At 38.5% G+C, this 22,308-nt stretch overlaps 1 non-coding gene across 1 annotated transcript; it reads left to right on the top strand.

The window, feature by feature from the left end:
• Positions 1 to 6,100: 6,100 nt before the first annotated feature.
• On the top strand, positions 6,101 to 6,174 carry TRNAV-UAC (transfer RNA valine (anticodon UAC)). Its single transcript has one exon. It is a non-coding gene; the product is annotated as a tRNA-Val (tRNA).
• The last annotated feature ends 16,134 nt before the right edge of the window (positions 6,175 to 22,308 follow it).

The raw sequence follows: 22,308 nt of genomic DNA, 5'->3' as shown, positions 1-22,308 counted from the left end.
AAGGTAAAAGAGCAGGAGCTTCTCCTACAATTCTGCCCAAAATGAATCAACTGAGGAGAACACTTACCTTTTTATACAATTGCTACTTGTACTGCAAAGAATATCATGGGGGTTGTGAAACATAGAAATAAGAAATGGGATGCTCAGGTGGGGCTACGATGAGGCTTGGGGCTTGTGTTTATGCTACGGCAAAATGTAGGCACATGCTTATGCTGAGAGTCAAGGGACGAGGATCGATGTTTATGCCATACCACAACATGAACATCTATGGTAAATGATGAGAGAAAAATAAAACATGAATCAGTGAAAGCATAAGGAAGATATACCCAAAGAAAGTGACGCAACATACCTAGTTGATTGGATTGGGAAAGACAATAATAAACCAGAGATCAGCTGTGATAATAATAAAAAAAATGAAAGCAAGAGACTGAAAATATAAACAACAAATCGAAATCCAAAAGGGAAATGAAAACAAGAAAGTGAAAACCGAAGAAAATTGCAAACAAAAGATCAGAGATAGAGAAGGGAAATAAAAAACAAAATTGAATGTAGGTTGGACTGAGACGTGATGCTGTATCATGCTATTATGAGGAACAATGGGTAAATCATAAACAAGTCCCAAAAGGGAGTGCAAGAAATGTAGTGAAATGAGCATGAGATGTTGTAAAACATAACGGAATGCTAGATCAAGAGCAAAGTGAAGACATACTTATGCTAATTTAATATATATACATGGGGATGAATGGGATCATCCAGTTATGCTGAACGGGATGTCATGTGATGAGTTTAGTCCAGAGAGGCCATGGGATGCAAAAATAATGTCAGAAATGTAAATCAAGGAATATCAAAACGATGTCGCTGGAATGTAAAACATATCAATGAAAAATAATAATAAAAGAAACAGATACGATGAACTACCAAAGGAATAGTGAAATATCATAAACAAACATCTACCCTTACATAAACCGAGGAAATTTGACAAAAAGAATCATAGAGCAGAAAATAGATGTTGGAATTAGAGAATTTCATTAATATTGCAATAGATGGATCGATCCTACTATATGCAGGTCGATCTCATCGTTGGTGCTTTTATGACAAAAAAATAAAATAAAATAACAATAAACGAAGGATAAAGAGTCTAAGCAAAGGAATGGAGTAAGAGAGAAGAAATCCTTTACAAAGAATTGAACAAAGAGAAGAATGAGGACTTGAACAAAGAGAAGAATGATGACTTACCTGTAGCCTTGCTATTAAGGTTGGCTTCCTCCAACTTGTCTACAGGGATTTCTGGAAACTGAAAGAGGAGTTCCTTTCTTCCTGTTGGTGCTACGAGGAGGAGGATGCCAATGAGATATAAGTTAAAAATCCTGATTCGCAGGGTCTTAATTCAGGAGGGGAGCAATGCCTCTGGTACGGTGCGAGATCGACCCTTTCCTTCAGCCAATTAGGAGAAAAAAAAACTACAGAAGAAGGAAAAGACAGGGAAAGGAGAAAGAAGAAAATCGAATCATAGAAGGGTGGAGGGGTGAAGGCGATCCTGAGGGCTTCTCCTGCATCCGTTTTATAGAGGGGAGAGGAAAAATCTGGAAGGGGCGTTAGAGATGAGCGGGAGAGGAAGAAGAAGGCGGTTGGCGATCAATGGATGGCCATCGAGCGAGAGAGAGAGAGAGAGAGAGAGAGAGAGAGAGAGAGAGAGAGAGAGAGAGAGAGAGAGAGAGAGAGAGAGAGAGAGAGCTAGTTGGGGAAGATCCGGGAAGGCGATGGAGGGCCGTTGGAACTTTTTTGAAAACCGGTCCCCGTCTTGAAAATTTTCATGAAGATGGTTCTTTTTTTTTTTTTTAAAGTTTTTCTCAAAAAGAGATTTTAACTACGAGAACATTTTCAAAAAGAGTTTTTTCTAGGCTATTTTTTTTGTATTTTGGATTTCTATTTTTTTGGAATTTTTGAAATAACAATTCTGAAAACTAAAGGATTTTAAACTAATTTTGCAAAAATTTAAAAATATTTACAACAGAAGGGTTTTATGAGAATTCGGGTTTTTGATCTTTGGAAATTTCTTCAAAAAATGGGTTTGGATCCAGAATTTGAGAGTATATTCGAGTTTTGGACCTCGAATCGAAAGATATGAGACAGTGGATCCAAATAGATACCGGATGGATCGATTCGAGCCTGTCAAAATTTATTTTTGATATTTTTGTAAATTTGGTTTAAAATTAGATAACGAGGCTCAGATTTGGATTTTGATACTGGATCCAGATCTGAAATTGAGTCAAATATAGAAAATGGATTTGATTCCAGTAAATCCGAGAAATAAACTGGAATTTTGAGTTAAAATGACTCAATTATTCTGAAAATGAGGCTCAGGGGCAAAAAGGAAATTCTCGATTTTTTTGGAAAATTTGGGGTGTTCACAGGTTTCCACCAGCGGCGCCTCCCCATCTTATCAGATTAGTCATTGGATAGAGAGGGGGGTCATACCCAAGCTCTGCAAGCGCTGGTTCTATTATGTTAATATTCATGAGACGATCCATGATACTCTTAAGATTGGCGGAGGACTTATTAGTCTTTTCCATCGCTTGAGCGAATTTCAGATTCTCCAATGTTTAAATCAATATAATGATAGAAACTTTAACATATTCAAGAAAGGTGTGGACCCTTGCTGCATAGACCATGATAGTCTGATTGGTCGACATGATTTCTAGAAGTGATGCTTTGATACCACTGTTAGAAAACTGACTCTAGGGAGGGATGATTTGTACAAATCGAGTTTCGGGAAAACTCTGCCGTAGAAAAAAACTAGGAAAGATAGAAATTCGTTCTCGATCTGATTAGGCTCTGTATCAGATAGGGCCAACAACATGGCAAAGAGAGAATATCAATCTCTCTGGGTGTCAGAATATCAAGCATTCTCTATCAAATGTGTCATATTTGTTGAGGAAAATACGAAAAATGCGAGTAAGAAAAGGTGTTCCCCCTATGACTAGAGCTAAAGAACATAGAGAACAAAAATAAATTTATTTACTAATTTCATTCATAATTAATCAAGAATAATGACACTTATTTATAGAGTCTACCAAAGAGTTTTAAAAGAAGTAAAAAGAAAAACATCCTTCAGGCCCTGTCAAACTGGGTTTTCTAAATGGTTTGTAACAAAATCCTTCAATTTCTGAGTAAAAAAATCAGTAGTAAAGTCCATCATAGAGAGTTTGTATATCCTAAGGAAGTCCGCACATGTGAAGGTTAAAATGGTTATTTTAATGCCCAACATTTGCGATTTTTGTAACCAGGCAGATTTTGACCTAGAGCACTCACTTGTGCAGGGGGTGACACCCAATGTATTTTTTAACCTAGAGCACCCGCTTAGTGGCTTAGGCTCATCCCACTACGCCAGACCCCTTGGAACTGTTTTTACTTCCTTCTTACTGGATCCAGCATTGAGATTATATGTTGGATCTGGATTCAGCAATGTGCTTCATCAGATGTCATTCAGATCCCTTGTATGCATTTAGGATTCAAATTCAGATATATCATTATCCGGCCTGTAGCTGATTTGTTTGCACCGGCAGTGCTGCTATATATATAAGCAGATCTGGATGCAGCAATATCTAATCCTATTTCATTAGGATCTGGTCTCTGATTGATATCTATTGTATGCAATTTGGGTTTGAATTCAGATCTAGCATGAGCCGGCCCCTGTCCGATCTATCTTGGGCTAAATTAGCTAGCACTAGGGATGCAAATGGGTTGGAGCTGTGACTCATTTGTGAACTGGATTTGATCCATATCGTGAGTTCCACAATACATGTCTGAATCCAAGTTAGATTCCAAGCAAATGTGGTTGGATTTAGTCAGATTCAGGTGAGAAACGGGTAAATGAATATGTTGTGGTTTAGGAGCAGGTGGGGTCTAAACTTGGCTTGTTTTACCTATTCTACATGAAAAACAATTTGCTTGACCCATTTTCACCCGACCCAATACCATATAGTTTCAGATCACATCTCAGTTATGGGATTCTTCTATGATTAAGATTCTAAGCTGGATGTGGATCTGGAATCCGACTTACTTTTTGAAATTTGGATCCAATATTAGGACAAGCTTGACCCGACCCATATCTGGCCTGTTCGCATCCCTAAGTCTAGAATCACTGATTAGACTTGAGGTTTGTAAGCGTTTTTTAACTGTTGGGAAAAAGCAATCGCAAGCAGTTGTCCAGTTCTGAGAGTGGATTGGACCGGACTGACGTGGTGCCCCGGATACGATTCATCTTAAGATGAATGGCATCCAAAATCCATAGACAAGATGCCCATCATGTAGATGGGTCCAATTTTCTTTGTGTTGCCATTAGGTTTTTGTGGTTCAGGGTTGAACTAAGTTACTTTTCACGAAGTTTTAATTGGATCTCAAATAGGTGGTGTGATGTGGTCTGCTATTAGGGTGCAAATGGATCGAGTTTAGGGTGATATCCATCCGAATCTGACACATTATATCCAGATATGAATTCCTAGACTAATATCCGAATGTTTATTCAGATTGGATCGGGATCGGGATCCTCTTAGTCAAATTATTTTCAGATCTGGATTGGATTCAGATCAATTTTGTGTTGGATCTACATTTGGATTCAGATTGAATCTGATCCATTTACATTTTTTATGTAAAAAGCTTGTTTTTAGTGCTTTTGTACCAGATTCAGTATTGCCAAATATATTTAGGTCTTGGATCCAGCCATACCTCATAGGATCTCGTTTGGCTCCCTTGTATGCATTTCAGGTTCAAATTTGGATCTATCATGATCTGGCTCATATCAGATCCGTTTGCATCCTTAATCAGTGATCCTGTCAGTCTTTCTAGTTGGTGTCAACGGGTCAGACCTTCACCTGACCCAGGTGGGTCTATACCTTGATCTGACACTGAGATACTGTATCGGGTCTGGACCCAGGTTCAACCAATCTACCATAGAAAAAACTAATTCTGGTTCAGGATTATATAAACCAGACCTGGTTTATACTTGGTAAAATAATATTTTTTAAGGTTTCTTTACATTGAAAAATTGTGAATCGTAATTTGGAACCCAGGTTGGACAAGGGTCTGGTACGAAATTTCATAAACAATACCCAGTTCCATATGCTAATCGGACCTCATGTGTCTGACCCGGATAGTTAATCAAACCCTTACTTTGACTGGATCCGGTATGGGTCAGGATCTGGTTGTATCCGACCTTTTGACATCCCTAGTCTTTCCATGAGAACAGATTGGGATAGGACCGACTAGAGTGCCCTCCATTCACCTTGAGACCAATGGCATCCCAAACTCCATTTACATGATGCCCATCATGTAGGTGGGTCCCATTTTGCTTTGGGTGCCATTCATCTTTCAGATGGGTATGAGTAGGGGTGTCGACGGGTTGGGTTTACCCGGATCCATACCAACCCCTATAGGGTCCAGGTATGGTGATAAATAAGAAGACCCTATTAAGACCCGGGTCCAGACCTGAAGGTCCGATTAATACATGGACTCGGGTATAATAAGACCCACAATTTCTCAATGTAAAAATGATAAAAATATTGTTTTACCCGGTATGGCCTGGGTTTGGTTCATGTAATTCTTATTAGGTCCGGATATGATTTTTCTTATGGTAGGTTCAATTAAACCCAGGTCCAGACCTGATACCATACCCAAAAATCAAAGCCAGGTCTGGTTCCACTTGGGTCCAAACCAAACCCGACCCGTTGACACCCTAGGTATGAGGTTAGCACATCCGAGCGGAGTCCTGATCAGGTGCAATCACGTTGGACAGAAAGAACTTGCTGCTGCAGTGGACTCCACAACCAATGTAGTTAGTATCGTTGAGAATTGTCCCATTTGTATCATATAGGCAGAAAATAAACAACATTGCCCACAAACATGTTTTAGTAGGCCCCATGGAGCATGCATGAATCGTTCAATAGTTGGGGCCCAAAAACTGTACGGGACAGCTGTCATCTAATCAGATCAGAAGCACTGTTTTTGTACAATGAGATTGCACCAGATCCAGATGTGCAGGGTTCTTATAGCATCATAACGACAGTAAAAATGTATTTCAATGGATCTATTGGTCATCAAAGGTGCTGTGGTGTAGTCGGTTATCACGTCAGTCTTACACACTGAAGGTCCCCAGTTCGAACCTGGGCAGCACCATTGTTTTAACTTTTTATGTTTCATCACGGGCTTCGGAAATCTCCAACGATCAAGACGGTCACATATCTCTGTTTTTTGTTTTTAAAGTCTCCCGATTTTATATGGGCATTTTTAACATGATTATCACATTATTAAAGCGATATTTATATTTATGTATTTTTAACTTTAGTGTTCTTTCTTATATTTTCTTGCAAATTTGTAATTTTTAATTATATAATATCCTTCCTATATTTTACCCATTTTTTAAATTTATTGCAAGTTTTTACTTTGCCAACAAAATCCCAATAACGAGATTTGTGACTATAATAAAAAAACTTAGTCATACCCTTTGAATTTTCGTGACATATTTGCCTTTTCAATAAAAATATTTACCTGCAATCCGCTAGGGTTTCAAATGGGTCAGATCCAGGAAGAGGATTTTGCAAAATTTGGCTGTTCCGGATTGGAACTGGTCCAACTTCCAGTGGTATCAGAGATCTGGTAGGAGTGGTCTTAACCTGCCGTACTTACAGTGTCCATCCTAGCTGCAAAAAACCTTATGGGTGCCTCCTGCTTCGCCTTGCAGAAGGGGGTGCTCATTAGGAATGAAAACGGGTTGGATTCAGACTAGATCCGTATCTGAATCCAAAATGCAAATAATAAATCCAAATCCAGATCCAGACTCAAATCAGATATGAAGAGGTTAGATCAAATCTGAATCACAAAGACATGTGGTAATACTGGATCTGGAAAAAAAATAGAAGAAAACAAGCTATTTGCTTGTAAAAAAAATCAATTTGGTTAGTTTTTGTTTCAGAACAACTCCAGATCCAATATAAAATGCTGTTCCGAATCCAAAAGTGATCCGATTCAACAAATCCAAATCCACATTCATATTTTACTTAAAGGATCCATATCCGAAAAAATATGTCGGATATCCGACCATATTGAATCTGTTTGCAGCTCTAGTGATCATATAGGGACTTGAACTTCGGATAGAGGGAAAGCTCTATCCACAAGTTTGAGGCCATGTGAGCAATCTCTTGGGGTCCAATTACACACATATTTTTGGTAGAAAACTAACTAGGAGCATGTTTGCTCGCCCCCAAATGAGAGTTGTTCTCTCACAACTATGAGAGAATGATTCAAATTTGCCCTGTTTTCTCAGGTCAAAGCAAACATGAGAAAATAGAAAAGTCAGTAAATGAATCATATACTCGCATCTTGTGAGAATGGAAACCATGGGGTTGGCCCTCACAACTCATTTTTACATTGAAAAATGCAAGCAAACATGCTCTGAGAACTGTTAGGGCTTGAGTAGAGCTTAGATTTTTTCAAACTCGGATTGGTTTACATGAACCAATTGGAGCTCGATCTCAACCGGAGCATAATCCATAATTTTGAAGCTTTAAATTTTGGATAAGATGCAAGAAGGAATGGTATTTGAGACTCTCATCACCCAAGTAAAAGGGAATGCCTTAACCGTTGCGTAACAACCATTCTTGGTGACATGCATGCATAATAAGCCTTAGAAAACGAATATGCTTATAATGTTTGACATAATCAAACGACGAATATGAATCTAATGCATATCCACTTGAATATAAATATAAGCTTTATTCCTAATACATGTTGCTTCAAGTTTATGATATCTTAATATGCACATATTGCTTAAATGCAATGTATTAGAAAAGTGAGACTTATTATTATTTGTACATGCATATGGATATTTATTTGCATATGATGATCATTATAAGTCATGGTTTGCTTGTATGAATGTAAATGGGGATGTTTTCTTTCTTTAGAAGCTTTATGCATAGTATGCGACATGATGTTTTCTCATGTTTTAGATGTTATGACCCGATCTTTCAAGAGACACCTCATGATCCGCGCTCCGAATCCCAGACGCCACCTCATGTCTATAGGGGATGATTTCATCTTTTGTGTAGGTCTATTATAATGATATGGCAATTGATGTATCCTCCTCACTTGTGAAAAAGTCAAGGAACACATGTTTTTACTAGAATGGAGAGTCTGCCACTTGTTTGTACTAAAACCAAGGAGAGCCACTTGGCGGGGCCCACTTGAAGGGGCATCCAATTGGAGTAGCGTAGAATGTCCCCCCCTCTCTAGAAGTCTCTCATGATTAATTAAGGAGTTTTTAATTAATTGCTTTCTCTTAATTAATTAAAAAACCAAATTAGTGAAGGAGTTCTATCGAAGGAAGGGCTCTCAAATCCTTTTTTTAGTATTTATTTTCAGTAGAATTCTTTATGGATTAGGTGATTGAATAAAGATTATATCTCAGGCCTCCCATCCATAAATAGAGGTATGTGGTTCCTCTTTTATGCATTGACTAAGATTATTGAAATTCTCACATTCCGCTTTCTAGCCATCACCCACTCTCTATATCCCTCTCTCTCTAACATATAATTTTCTCTATTCTCTCTTTCTCACTTAAGTATCATCTCTCACTACCTCTGGTCCTCTTTGAACCCTTCAGCATATCAATCACACGAGCTTGACGTCTAGCCCTGTCACTCGAGTCTGAGCTCGCCGAGTGCCTAGACCGTGTGTTCCTGACAAGCCAGGTGGCCTCTCCGGATTGCAGATAGTGTGCCCGAGTTTCAAAATATGGAAAACTCACTAAACTATAGACCATCAGGGTACCTCTACAATATCTCTTTAGCCTTAGATTAGTTTTTGTTGCCTTCCTATAACCCGAAACCACATCTTGTTGAGTGCCTGAAATGTTCAATTTTGATTTCCCTAACCAATAACCCCGATCCATCAGTAGTCTTTTCCTTTATTTAAATCATATCTCATACTCTCACATACGTCTCTAGGTGTCTCTAGAACACCTAAACCAAATCCTTTTTGTTCTGAACTGAAACTACACCCTAAACACTTATTGGGCCCAAACCACTCCTACCTGATTTAGTCCTATTTTTCTTCTACCTACCAAACTATTGAGATGTACCACAATATAAATCTTGGTGTTGTAGGCAGTGACCACAACAAGTGGTATCAGAGCGAACAACATAACATGAAGTGATCTCAATCCCTCTACGATGATAAACTCGAAGAGATTCGCTAGCATGCCAAAAATACACGGGCGATTGTTGTAGAAACCAAAATTTTATGATGCCTGATTACTGACATCTTTTGAAACAAGTGTTTGCAGGTACCCAAAAAAAATCACGTATCTCTCAAACTTGAATGGCGAAGGAGATTTGACTGTCTATTTAGAGGACAACTCACTAAACTGTCATTTGTTACGAGACTGCAAAATAGATCACCGTTCGATATTGGGGACGAAAAAATGGAGTGTCGTCCGCTATTGGATGGCATAGCTGCTTCGCCATCCATTGCACCAAATTTATGGATAAGCTTATCCTTATCTCTTTTCAACTGTCTTGCGTATTTTCCAGTGGGAAGTCTTCTCTTGGATGAACTTCCTTCCAAGAGGACTCTCTTGGATAAGTTTTATCCTCATTCGAGGATAAACTCATATCCATTGAGATTGGATCTAGATCCAAAGAAATCTCATGACCCGTATCCCATTCTGAGTCCTATAAATAGGGGGTAGGCCCCTAGGACCCAGGCATATAAAATTTCTCTGCCCAAGCTTTGATCTTAGAGAGAATGAGGTTGAGCATCTTCATACCATCTTCTCATGAGCTAACCTACTTGCACTAACATATTGCGGAAGCTACAACCATTCTAATCCCTATATAGGAGAGTCCCTATGTGGTGCACCAAACCCCGACCTTGGAAAAATACTTTGATTTTTGAGGTTTTTTTTTTTGAAATTGGTTTTATGACAAACAGCGGAAAGACAAAAGAAAGGGGTAAACAAGGGTAAAAAGGCCGCAAGTCTGAGCAAACCACAACAAGTGATACACATATATCAAAAAGTTCAAAATGTACAAAACTCAAGTGTTCTAAACTTACAAAATGATACATTATACATCAATTCTCATAGTCTCTTAAAATGAGAAGAAAATCCCCTCAAACCCTAAAGACCAAAAAGGAGCCAGGATCTGCAACTAAGTGTGGGTCCCCAAGCATCCAGACTGTGCTTCGTCTTATCGCAGCTGTGCCTACTCATCACCTGCATCCCCATAAAACAGGTTCAGAACTCTTGTGAGTTGGTGAAGAATAACAACATCATATATCAATTTCTCAAGAAAAAAAAACCTGTAGCATGGAAACATGTGAAGCATCAGATATATATGCATGTGTCAGGTAAGTGCACGTGCTACAAGTCTAAGTAACAAGTGCAACAAGAAGTAGTAACAAAACAAGAAACTAAACAACCACTAAATGACGGGTAACTAAGTAGCAACAAGTAAGACAGTACGATAACGATAACAAAGTAAGCAAGTAAAGGAACTACTAAAGTAAGTTAGCCGTCATTGGTTAGTAATTATGTTCTTTTAATTACTCCTTTGGGTACGCGAAGGAACCTCATATTCTGTGAGACATGCACTCATCGTCTGTTATTCAAATTTATGTGTGGTAAACGGAGATGCTACAAACTGAGTCAAACCTCATGTGGGCAACCACAACTAAGAGAAATCCACACATAGGTAAATGATTCCAATTCATACTACTACAGTAGTGAGGTACCTTAAAAGGTTACCTCGACCTCCCTAACTTTGAGTGACTGGAGGTCAAAGGATGCCTCAACTCTTATAAAAAAAATGTGTCGTAGTAACGACTAGTCACTCAGAACTGAACCATCCACCCTCTATAAGGTGAACCGTTTTGTGAATGGGGCACAATAGTTTATCTTTCTTAGACTTGGTTTCATAACATACCTCCTTTTGAGGTATATATGCCTCGTGGTCTCTGCGGGGTACGCAAACGAGGACTTAGCCTACCCATTCACGTGCTCGGTCTCACACAGCCAACAAAGAGCACATCGCCTGTGAAGGCGATACAACACCATTTTATCCTTTTCATTCTAGGGTATAGATATACGTGAGCTCACTCACTAACATGGGGCCATCGCCCAAAGACTCCAGCCGAGTCAAAAAACCACAACTCTTACCCTATGGTGTTCAAGTTTTTGTCATTCTTTATATCACATGTGAAATATGCACTTCGTGCACTCATCTATGCCTCAAGCACGAGACCAAGGTATACCACTCAAGGTACATACCAAGTAGTAAAGGTATCAAGGTGCACTAAGTGCACGTGCAAAGTTTAGTGCCACACAAAATTAAGTCTTTCACACATTTAACGAAACAGAGGCAGAGATACATAAGCGTATCCATGAAAAGCACATTTCAACAGAATGCCAAGGTGCAAGTGAGTGTACCATTCAATGTTCCCAAGTGATACAAAACTCACAGAGCCTAACTTTATTATAATTGCATGTATATTAGTATTGTCCAGTATTGCATGTTTTGAGTAAGAGCCGTAAATATAATTTTCAAGCAAATGACCTTCAAATGTCATACATTGACAATTCTCGCATAGCAGGACCATTTTCATAAGGAATATCCATGATTTAGACACACTCAAGCATGGAGAATGAAATTTTAACTAATCCCATACGTATGAGAATTACATTAGCATTTCCACGGTTGATCGTCGCGCTTGCGAAAATAACAATGCAAGAATGATAGTTTGCGATGAAATGGCTAAAATGTAAAATGAAGGAAAATATGTATATACAAGTGGGCATCATACTGCTCACCAGACATCTCGCACTAATGTTGCCAAGACGAAACATCGAAGAGTTGCAGGTTTTGCTTCGAGCGCAACACACATTCGAACACCCGAATGTGTCAAGCATGAGGCACGATGTGCCGACAAGTCCAAAACACCAACGGTGACTCGGAAGGCCATAAGCCATGGGTCTGAACAATGCATGACTGGGCTAAGTGTCCAAACTAGGTCTGCTGAACAACGAACACGGAACAACTAGTTTTATGCACTAAACCTTATTTTCCTTTTTTTTAACTCTATTCCCTTTTTATTTCTTAACAGATTGCGGCAATGATGGGTAAACAAATCGGTTGGCTGAGCACCAACAGAGCTAAGCCAAGTCTGGTCCAGATGGGACCAGATTCAGCTGGGTTCACCCTAGCTCTAGCCCAAATAGGAGGTTCGGACCCGATGGGTGCTGCAAGAAGCAAACCTGCAGGAGCACACTCTGAACTTGGAACGCCCAGTGTTCCAGCCAAACCCATGATCATACTACAGAGTCTGGCCCTTCGGACCACACCTAGGGGGTTATAAGAGACCCTGGTCTGAACCCTTGGGTTCAGACCAGGCACTGCACTCAGTGTGCAGTCCGGTCCAGGACACAGAAGGGGCGACCAGGTCACCCGGATGCACTAGCACTCGGTGTCACTATTGCGCCTTAGCGAAGCCAAAGAGAAAATGGGGGTCTGGTCCTCGAGACCAGACCGTGAGCCTGCCATGACCCTTGTCTGAACCGAGTGTTCAGATCAGGTGCTGCACGTAGCAGCAAGCCTGCAACATGGCACTCAGGCCGGTAGGCTACTCGGGTGCGGCTAGCTGCTACACCAAGGCGTTCGAAGGGGGGGGGGGTAAGGGTTGACTGGGTGCATCTAGCCGAGCCCTGCTCAGACCAGGGTGCATCTGGTTGGGTCTATCCCAGTGGGGGATAGACCAATCGAACAACACTTCAAACAGGGTGGAGAAAAACAAAGAAACAAGACTATGGTGCTGGAGCGAACCAATTGGAGAAGGTGGCTACGACGGGACTGGGCTACAACCGAGCTCAGTCCGGTGCTTTGGCCACCAAAAAGGAGGGGTTCAAGAAGTACCCCAGCCAACCTCATGATAGCGAGAGGGGCTGGGGACAAGTGCTCACACAATGGAAAGAGGCAGCTTGCATGAGAAAAAAAAATCAAAACAACTGAAATTACCTTTCGGTTGGAGCCAATGACAAGAGGAAAAGAAAATGCTCAATGCATTTTTTTTATTTGGTTGCATGCAAGCAACAAGAGACAAGAAAAGCACAAAAATAAAATCATAGTGGCTGAATGAAAATTTTAAAGAAAATGCATAAATATGAACACATTTTGATTACATTAATATGCCATAAAACACAAAGAGATGGAAAAAGGTGAATGAAGATCGGTGGCTTAGAGCATCCTCTTCTTTTATGGACTGAAATAGAGGAATGCTCGAGCATCAAAAATATATTTCTAATCCACCCAAAAGCCATGCATACCACAAATGCAATAGGCATTCTTGGTTTCATGCTCATGCTACATACAGTTCTTCAAGAAAAAAAAATAGAAATATAATGTTGAACGCTTCACCTTAGGTTGTTCGAATGGAGAGGAAAAAGAAGCTACGGTTGAGAGGCTTAGGAGCTCCACGAAAATGGTGTTCAACACCCTCTCACACTGACACACACTACACGGTTTTGAGTGAAGAAGAAAAGAGGAAGAAGAAGAAGAATGAGTGGGAGAGAGAGAGCTCTAGGAAAACCGCCCCTTTTTAGGCTTCTCTCTCTTTCCAAAAAGTGTATAAACACCCTGCATGAGCTTGGATGGTTGAGATCTCCCAATGAGATCCAATGGTTAGGGGCTCCTTCACACCCCTCTAGGCGGTGGCAAGGATGTAATATCCTTGCATGGCTGCCCAACCATTCCACTCACCATCTAATATTTGAAATATTTGAAAAACATTTCAAAAATGCCATGGGGTGCAACCCCATGCTTCCCTCTCTTGAAAAAACGCCCCTCATGATGAAGCTTTAAGCCTCATCATGAGGCCTTGGGCCAATCATGGCCTTCCCTTTCCAAAGCACTGCATTCTTTACAAGAATGCTACCGCCCCAGCTGGTCAACGTGATCAGCTGGTTTTCATGGCTAGGGTCATCCAAAAGCGAAAGAAAAAGGTTGACCAAGGGCTTGAGTCAACCCCCTAGTCGGTCCTAAGGCCAAAATGAATAAAAAATTTATTTAAATTCCCAATTTACAACTAGTTTTTCAAAGCAAAATTTAAAATTTTCATCACTTGCGAAAAATCTTTTCTGTTATGACTCATTTTCTATTGATATACATTTTCCACTAATTCACATGAAATAATGAGGTTTTTTTCTCGTTTGGGTCCCAAATTTGAGGATTGACTAATCTTATATATTATGATTTTGATTTAAGATTCTCGAAAATTAATATATCATAGATTGCCTTCAATCACTCTGTACATCCTACTTACGCGATTTAGGACCTCGTATATCTATATCATATATTCAGCTATATTTTATACAACTTCTTCATCCTTGCAAATATTGATCATTTTTTGCCTATATTTTAAGTGAACTTTGTGAGATTCATAAAAAAAATCACGTGAATCTACCATTTAGTCAGAGGGTGCAATACAGTCGAAAAGTCTATCTTTCATAGGACGTTTCTCTCAATTTGCTCATCAGATCAAGGGAATTGAAGGCATCACTTTTAGAAAACCATGTCGAGTCATGGTCTATGCAGTAAGGGCCCACACCTTTCTTGAATCCATTGAATTTTTTATCGTTATATTGATTTAAACATTAGAGAATCTAAAATTCGCTCAAGCGATGGAAAAGACTAATAAGTCCTTCGCCAATCTTAAGAGTATCATGGATCATCTCATGAAGATTGACATAATAGAACGAGCGCTTGTAGAGCTTGGGTAGGACCCCCCTCACCATCCAATGACTAATCATATACTCGCATCTTGTGAGAATGAAAACCATGGGGTTGGCCCTCACAACTCATTTTTACATTGAAAAATGCAGGCAAACATGCCCTGAGAACTGCATATTAGGGCTTGAGTAGTGCTTAGATTTTTTCAAACTCATATTGGTTTACATGAACCAATTGGAGCTGGATCTCAACCAGAGCGTAATCCATAATTTTGAAGCTTTAAATTTTGGGTAAGATGCGAGAAGGAATGGAATTTGAGACTCTCATCACCCAAGTAAAAGGAAATGCCTTAACTGTTGCGTAACAACCATTCTTGGTGACATGCATGCATAACAAGCCTTAGAAAATGAATATGCTTATAATGTTTGACATAATCAAACGGTTCATCGAATATGAATCTAATGCATATCCACTTGAACATAAATATAAGCTTTAATCCTAATACATATTGCTTCTAGTTTATGATATCTTAATATGCACATATTGCTTAAATACAATGTGTTAGAAAAGTGAGACTTAATTCTTATTTGTATATGCATATGAATATTTATTTGTATATGCTGATCATCATAAGTCATGGTTTGCTTGTATGAATGTACAAGGGGATGTTTTCCTACTTTTTCTTGCTTTAGAAGCGTTATGCATAGTATACAACATGATGTTTTCTCATGTTTTAGATGTTATGACCCGATTTTTCATGAGACATTTCATGATCCGCTCTCCAAATCCCAGATGCCACCTCATGTCTATAGGGGATAATTTCATCTTATGTGTGGGTCTATTATAATGATATGGCAGTTAATGTATCCTCCTCACATGTAAAAAAGTCAAGAAACACGTGTTTATACTAGAATGGAGAGTCTGACACTTGTTTGTACTAAAACCAAGGAGAGCCACCTGGCGAGGCCCACTTGAAGGGACATCCAATTGGAGTAGGGTAGAATGCCCCTCCCTCTCTAGAAGTCTCTCATGATTAATTAAAGAGTTTTTAATTATTTACTTTCTCTTAATTAATTACAAAACCAAATTAGTGAAGGAGTTCTATCAAAGGAAGGGCTCTCAAATCTTTTTTTTAGTATTTATTTTTCAGTAGGATTCTTTATGGATTAGGTGATTGAATAAAGATTATATCTCAGGCCTCCCATCCATAAATAGAGGTATTTGGTTCCTCTTTTATGCATTGACTAAGATTATTGAAATTCTCACATTCCTCTTTCTAGCTATCACCCTCTCTCTATATCTCTCTCTCTCTAACATATCATTTTCTCTATTCTCTCTTTCTCACTTAAGTATCATCTCTCACTACCTCTGGTCCTCTCTGAACCCTTCAGCATATCAATCACATGAGCTTGACGTTCAGCCCTGTCACTCGAGCCTGAGCTCGCCGAGTGCTTAGATCGTGTGTTGCTGACAAGCCAGGTGGCCTCTCCGCATTGCAGATAGTGTGCCCGATGATGGTTCATTTAGACCATCACTGCATCATCTGTAAAAATCATCTCAACTTGCAATTTATGCAATGAGGTCATCAATGTCTCCAAATGCACATCCATTCAAAACTACTTAACAATGTGCATGATTTATCACAACCATATGCATGTACCATCCATGTGCAAGTGTTTCCATGCAATCCAATACATAAGCTTTTAAATAACACATGAAACTCTAGACAGGAGTATAATGTTCAGTTAGAGACAATAAAGCAAGACACATTACGTATAAAATTGCAGTTTTATGTGTCCATCCTCCCTAAATAGTGTAAAATGAACACTATTATACACCGCTGAAAATTTCAGGTTATGTTTCAATGATCCCACGCCGCATCTTAAAATTTTGAGCTTAAACCACACTCAAGCACCAACTTATGCCAATAGTCAACATAAAGCAAAACATTAGGTAACACATGCAAGATCCTGTCGGACCTTAATAATTCATGTACCTAGCAGAAGTGTATCATACTATTCATGCTTTAACGGTTTAGGATTGTGTATATCCATTTATGAAAATAGGAAATCAGATTAACATCATTCAGCTGACTACAAAAATGTATGGAAATCAACCCTGACAATAGTAACCAAGACATGTGTGTGTATATATATATATATATATATATATATATATATATAGACACACACACACACATAGTCAGTTGGAACACATACTGACTTTAAGTCTAATTGAAAACATCGTATGGTGCTGCATCATCAAACACATCTATCCCCTGTTTTAGTATACACAGTAGTCACTACAACAAAGCAGTAGATTAGCGACGACCACATTCCGTCGCGAATCCGTCGCGAATCCGTCGCGAATCCGTCGCTAACCATGTTAGCGACGGATTAGCGACAACGCGGCGACAGTATGCTTACGTCGCGAATATTTTGACGCTAACTGGCGACAGAATAATTCTGTCGCCAGGTTCGTCGCTAATTGCGACGGAATAACGAGCGCTATATTTCGTCGCCAATCCGCCGGTACTAAACGGCGACCACGGCTTGGCGACGGATTTAATTCCGTCGCTATGCCGTCGCTAGATTAATATGAATAGCGACGGATGGTTCCGTCGCTAAGCCGTCGCTAGATTAATATGAATAGCGACGGAATCATCCGTCGCTAATCCGTCGCAAACACGAAAAAAAATAAAAAAAATTTTATTTAAAAATTAATTACCGAGAACTGTACAATTTCTATTTCCTGTACAATTTATATTTCCTGTAAATAAAAAACAAACCACAAAAAAAAATTCATATAACAAGTATCTATAATAATTAATCGTTCCACCTTAAAATTAAGAAGTTTAATTATTTACAATTCAACAATTACAATTAGGAAAAATAAAAAAAATAGAACTTCTTCAACACAGTCCTCTAATCATCGCCAAGATTTTGTGCGTCTTCTTGTTCATTGTCTTTATTTGTCCCTTCAGCTCCACTACCCTGATTATCGCTAGCAGCCTACACAAGAAAAGAACAGTCAGTATTGATAAACAAAATATAATGAAATAAATTACACACTATATGTGATTCTATCATGTGCTCATGTGTGATCTAAGGCAATAAAAAAACTCTATATGTGATTCTATCATGCTCATATGTGTGCTAAGGCAGTCAAAAAATTGAATATGTGATTATAGCATGTTCATATGTGTTCTAAGGCATCTAAAAAAACTCTATATGTGATTCTACCATGCTCAGATGTGCTTTAAGGCAGGCAAAAAACTATATATGTGATTCGATCATGCTCGTATGTGTGCTAAGGCAGTAAAAAAATTGAATATGTGAATATAGCATGCTCATATGTGCTCTAAGGCAGGCAAAGCCAAAAATTTTATATGTGATTCTATCATAAATGATATATAACATGTTCATATGTGTTCTAAGGCAGTTAAAAAACTCTATATGTTATTATAGCATGCTCATATGTGTGCTAAGGCAGTCAAAAAACAGAATATGTGATTATAATATGCTCATATGTGTTCTTAGGCAGTCACAAAACTGAATATGTGATTATAGCATGCTCATATGTGTTCTAATGCAATCAAAAAAACTTTATATGTGATTCTATCATGCTCATATGTGCTCTAAGGCAAACAAAAAGTTATATATATATATATATATATATATATATATATATATATATATGTGATTCTATCATGCTCATATGTGTGCTAAGGCAGTCAAAAAATTGAATATGTGATTATAGCATGTTCATATGTGTTCTAAGGCATATAAAAAAACACTATATGTGATTCTACCATGCTCAGATGTGCTTTAAGGCAGGCAAAAAACTATATATGTGATTCGATCATGCTCGTATGTGTGCTAAGGTAGTAAAAAAATTGAATATGTGAATATAGCATGCTCATATGTGCTCTAAGGCAGGCAAAGCAACTTTATATGTGATTCTATTATGCTCATATGTGTGCTAAGGCAGTAAAAAAATTGAATATGTGATTATAGTATGTTCATATGTGTTCTAAGGCATCTAGAAAAACTCTATATGTGATTCTACCATGCTCAGATGTGCTTTAAGACAGTCAAAAAAACTATATATGTGATTATACCTGAGAGGGACCTGGAATCGAAGATCCCCTATCCTGAACAGCGGCCTTGATCTCATTTCGGAGAAAGGGGGCGACGGTGTATTGGAAGTAGTTATTCAGTGATTCATTAATGATCTCGCGTACATCAGTACCGGAAAGAATAGTCGGCTGCTTGGAGCTTATGTCGGCGCAAGAAGTCGGTGAGCCGTAACTGGAAGAACCAATAACTGGTGAAGTGTTCATATTACTCCCAAACCCGAACACGCGACCTTTTTTGGGTTCACCTGCTGCAGTCACCCATGCTGTAGGATCAAATGATGGATGCTGAGTAGCGTCTTCGCCATATCGCTCTACCATCTGTTGCTCATATGCCTCCTACAAAATAATGTTTAAAGTATTCATTAATAATTAATGATAACATTATGATAACTTGCATATATATTGCAATGATTATTAATAGAATTAATACATACCGTTGTCGTTCTCGCCTTCTCTGATACGAAGACTCTCGTGGTCTTCCGTTTATGTGTTTCTACAAGCACATCCTTATATGGTACACTGCCTCCTTTTTCTGCTTCCTGCGAAGTTAAATGACAAAAGATTTAGTACACAAGTTTGCAACAATACTTATAAAATTAATATTATATATTAATGAGTTACCATTTTCTTTAGGTGGCTCCCAAATGTCTTAGATCCACCTATGTGTAGATGGGCTTCGGACATCTTCGATCGATTTTGTGAAGCCTTCGCAGAGCGATTTTTAAATGCATCTCCCACCCACTTATCACACATTTCATCCCAGTAATCTCTCCTGATAGTAATAGGACCATGGCCCTTCCACAGTAATGGATCATCTACTACGCCAGATGCTTTTTTTGCTGCAGTCTTCATAGTGTGCAGCATGTCTGCAAATCGATTGGCAGCCACCTTCTGCCACACCTTCCTTGCATCATTTTCTTCCACTGTAGTTGCAAAGCGATTCGAAGCCTACAAATATTTTCAGAAAGTTAGTAGACATTGCTTAAATAAATTAAATATGAAACACATTAACTATGAGGAACAACTGTATACCATGAATGAGGACCACAATCTGTCTAGCACCTCCTTTGGGTACTCTTTCCATTGAGCAACTGGTCCTGGTAGATGTTGAAGAAGTGAATTCCTAATCTCCCGTACTATTTCTTGTGGCTCAAACCTTGTGCTGCACATGAATTGTTACACAGTAAATATCAATATAAAATATTTAAAAGATATGCAATAATTGAAAACAAAATACTTACGGTCGATTATCGATATACACTATTCGAATGAGTCTTCTTGTGCCAGCCTGAGAAGACCCTGTTTCCTGTGTTGGCTGTTGACTTGTGCGATCAACTGGTGTAGGTGGGTCGTGTACAGGCGCAACATCATCTGTAAAAAAATACATTAGAAATTCTCAGAATGTGCATTTGAACTAATCAAGCATCTAATTAGTTATATGATATACCTATCATAGGAGCCCGTGAAGATGAAGGTTGAGCCTGGCTACTACTGGATGAGCGACCACTATAACCTCCACGAACCATATTCTAACAAATAACATATGTCATACAATACATTCAAATAATTCACATCAAGTATTACAATGCATTCAAGTCATTCACATCAAGCATTGCAATGCATTCAAATAATTCAAATCATTGACATCAAGTATTGCACTAATTCAAATCATTCGTTAATTGCATAAATTATAATACATTCAGATAATTGAAATCATTCACATCAAGTATTACAATGCATTCGAATCATTCGTATCAAGTATTACAATACATTCAAATAAAATTTTTAATCATTCACACCAAGTATTGCAATACAACTCACATCAAGTATTACAATGCATTTAAATAGAGGTTTGTAGTATAAGATTTTGCTCACTAGCTTGAGAATTCTTCCTCGTCACTAGTTTGACTTTCTTCTTCTTCTTCTTCATTGTTTGCCCATCCACTTGGTACATCATTTGGATCACATTCCTCTATGAATGTTTCATCAGCCAATGGAGATATGACATGCATATCATGCGCAACATCGTGACCATAAGCGAAGTCACAGACATCATCTGATTGATAGTAATCACTGTCTTCAGCTAACTCATCTTCCTGTAACTGATCATACTCGGGGTATAGTTTGTATTTCACCTTGCAAACTGCCCACCATTCATTTCTATCTGACTTTTTTATACTCGGATATGAAGTATAATAAACTTGTTGAGCTTGCGAGGCTAATATGAATGGTTCATATGTTCCAAACCTGGATTTATGATTCACCTCCACAATGCCTGAAGCTTTGTCGAGTCTTGTTGCAGTTGGATCAAACCAATGACACTTGAATACCGTAACCCTGTTATTCATGCCTAAGTAAGTCAACTCCATTATTTCCTCTATAACACCGTAGTAATCATGTTCATTTTCACCGTAGCTGCTACCCTTGACACACACGCCACTATTTATCGTTGATTTGTTTATACCATAGTCTTTTGTATGGAATCGATAACCATTTACGATATACCCATTGTAGCATTGCACAACTTTGGTCGGACCATTTTCTAAATCACATATTCCTTGATCTTTAACATCACCATTGCGAACCTACGCACAAACATAAACAATGATTGTGATCACGATCAATTAAGTAACTTAGTGTTGTTTATAAGTACAAAATTTATGTTAGCTTCTTTACCAACTGTTTCAACCACTCCACAAACTTAGTTTCACGTTCTTTTTGTACTTCTGTATCAGTGAGATGTGAAACTTCATTTCGCAACTCCAGATCAAATCGTCTGCAAACCACAAATACTTATATTACCGAGTCATGTATCCACATATAGAACATAAAAGGATTTATAATTGAGTTGCATATACATATACTTACTCGATGTATGGGTCGATCGCTGAGCAATTAAAAAGAATATAGATGTGTGTTGCATCTTGCTCTCGATCTGTCAATAGCCTTGATCGGCAACTACCAAATGCATGCCCAAGTGGTTGAAATATGGACAACTTGTTAGCTACAGTTACTTGTTCTCCATCATCGTTACGGGGCGGGCATGTGTAACGTGTTGGAATATGAGGTTCGAAGTACATAGATGAGAAATTTGAAATCTCTTCTAAAGTGTACGCCTCACAAATAGAGCCTTCTACTCTTGCTTTATTACGAACCTTTTTTTTTAGGTCGAACATGCGTCTGACAAGAATATACATTTCAAATTTTAAATATCTGTCATTAAAGAGACAAATATAAAAAAACATATACCTTTCAAATGGGTACATCCATCGATATTGCACAGGGCCACCAACCCTTAGTTCATATGGCAGATGTATGATCAAATGTTCCATAACATCGAAAAATGCTGGCGGAAATATCTTTTCTAACAGACAAACAGTGGTGATGACAGAGTCCTCA

The sequence above is a fragment of the Nuphar pumila genome, chromosome 4, assembly GCF_984573655.1.
Source record: "Nuphar pumila chromosome 4, dmNupPumi1.hap1.1, whole genome shotgun sequence".
Taxonomy (NCBI): Eukaryota; Viridiplantae; Streptophyta; class Magnoliopsida; order Nymphaeales; family Nymphaeaceae; genus Nuphar; species Nuphar pumila.
The sequence above is the reverse complement of the archived record's forward strand: the minus strand, read 5'-3'. Positions and strand labels throughout refer to the sequence as shown.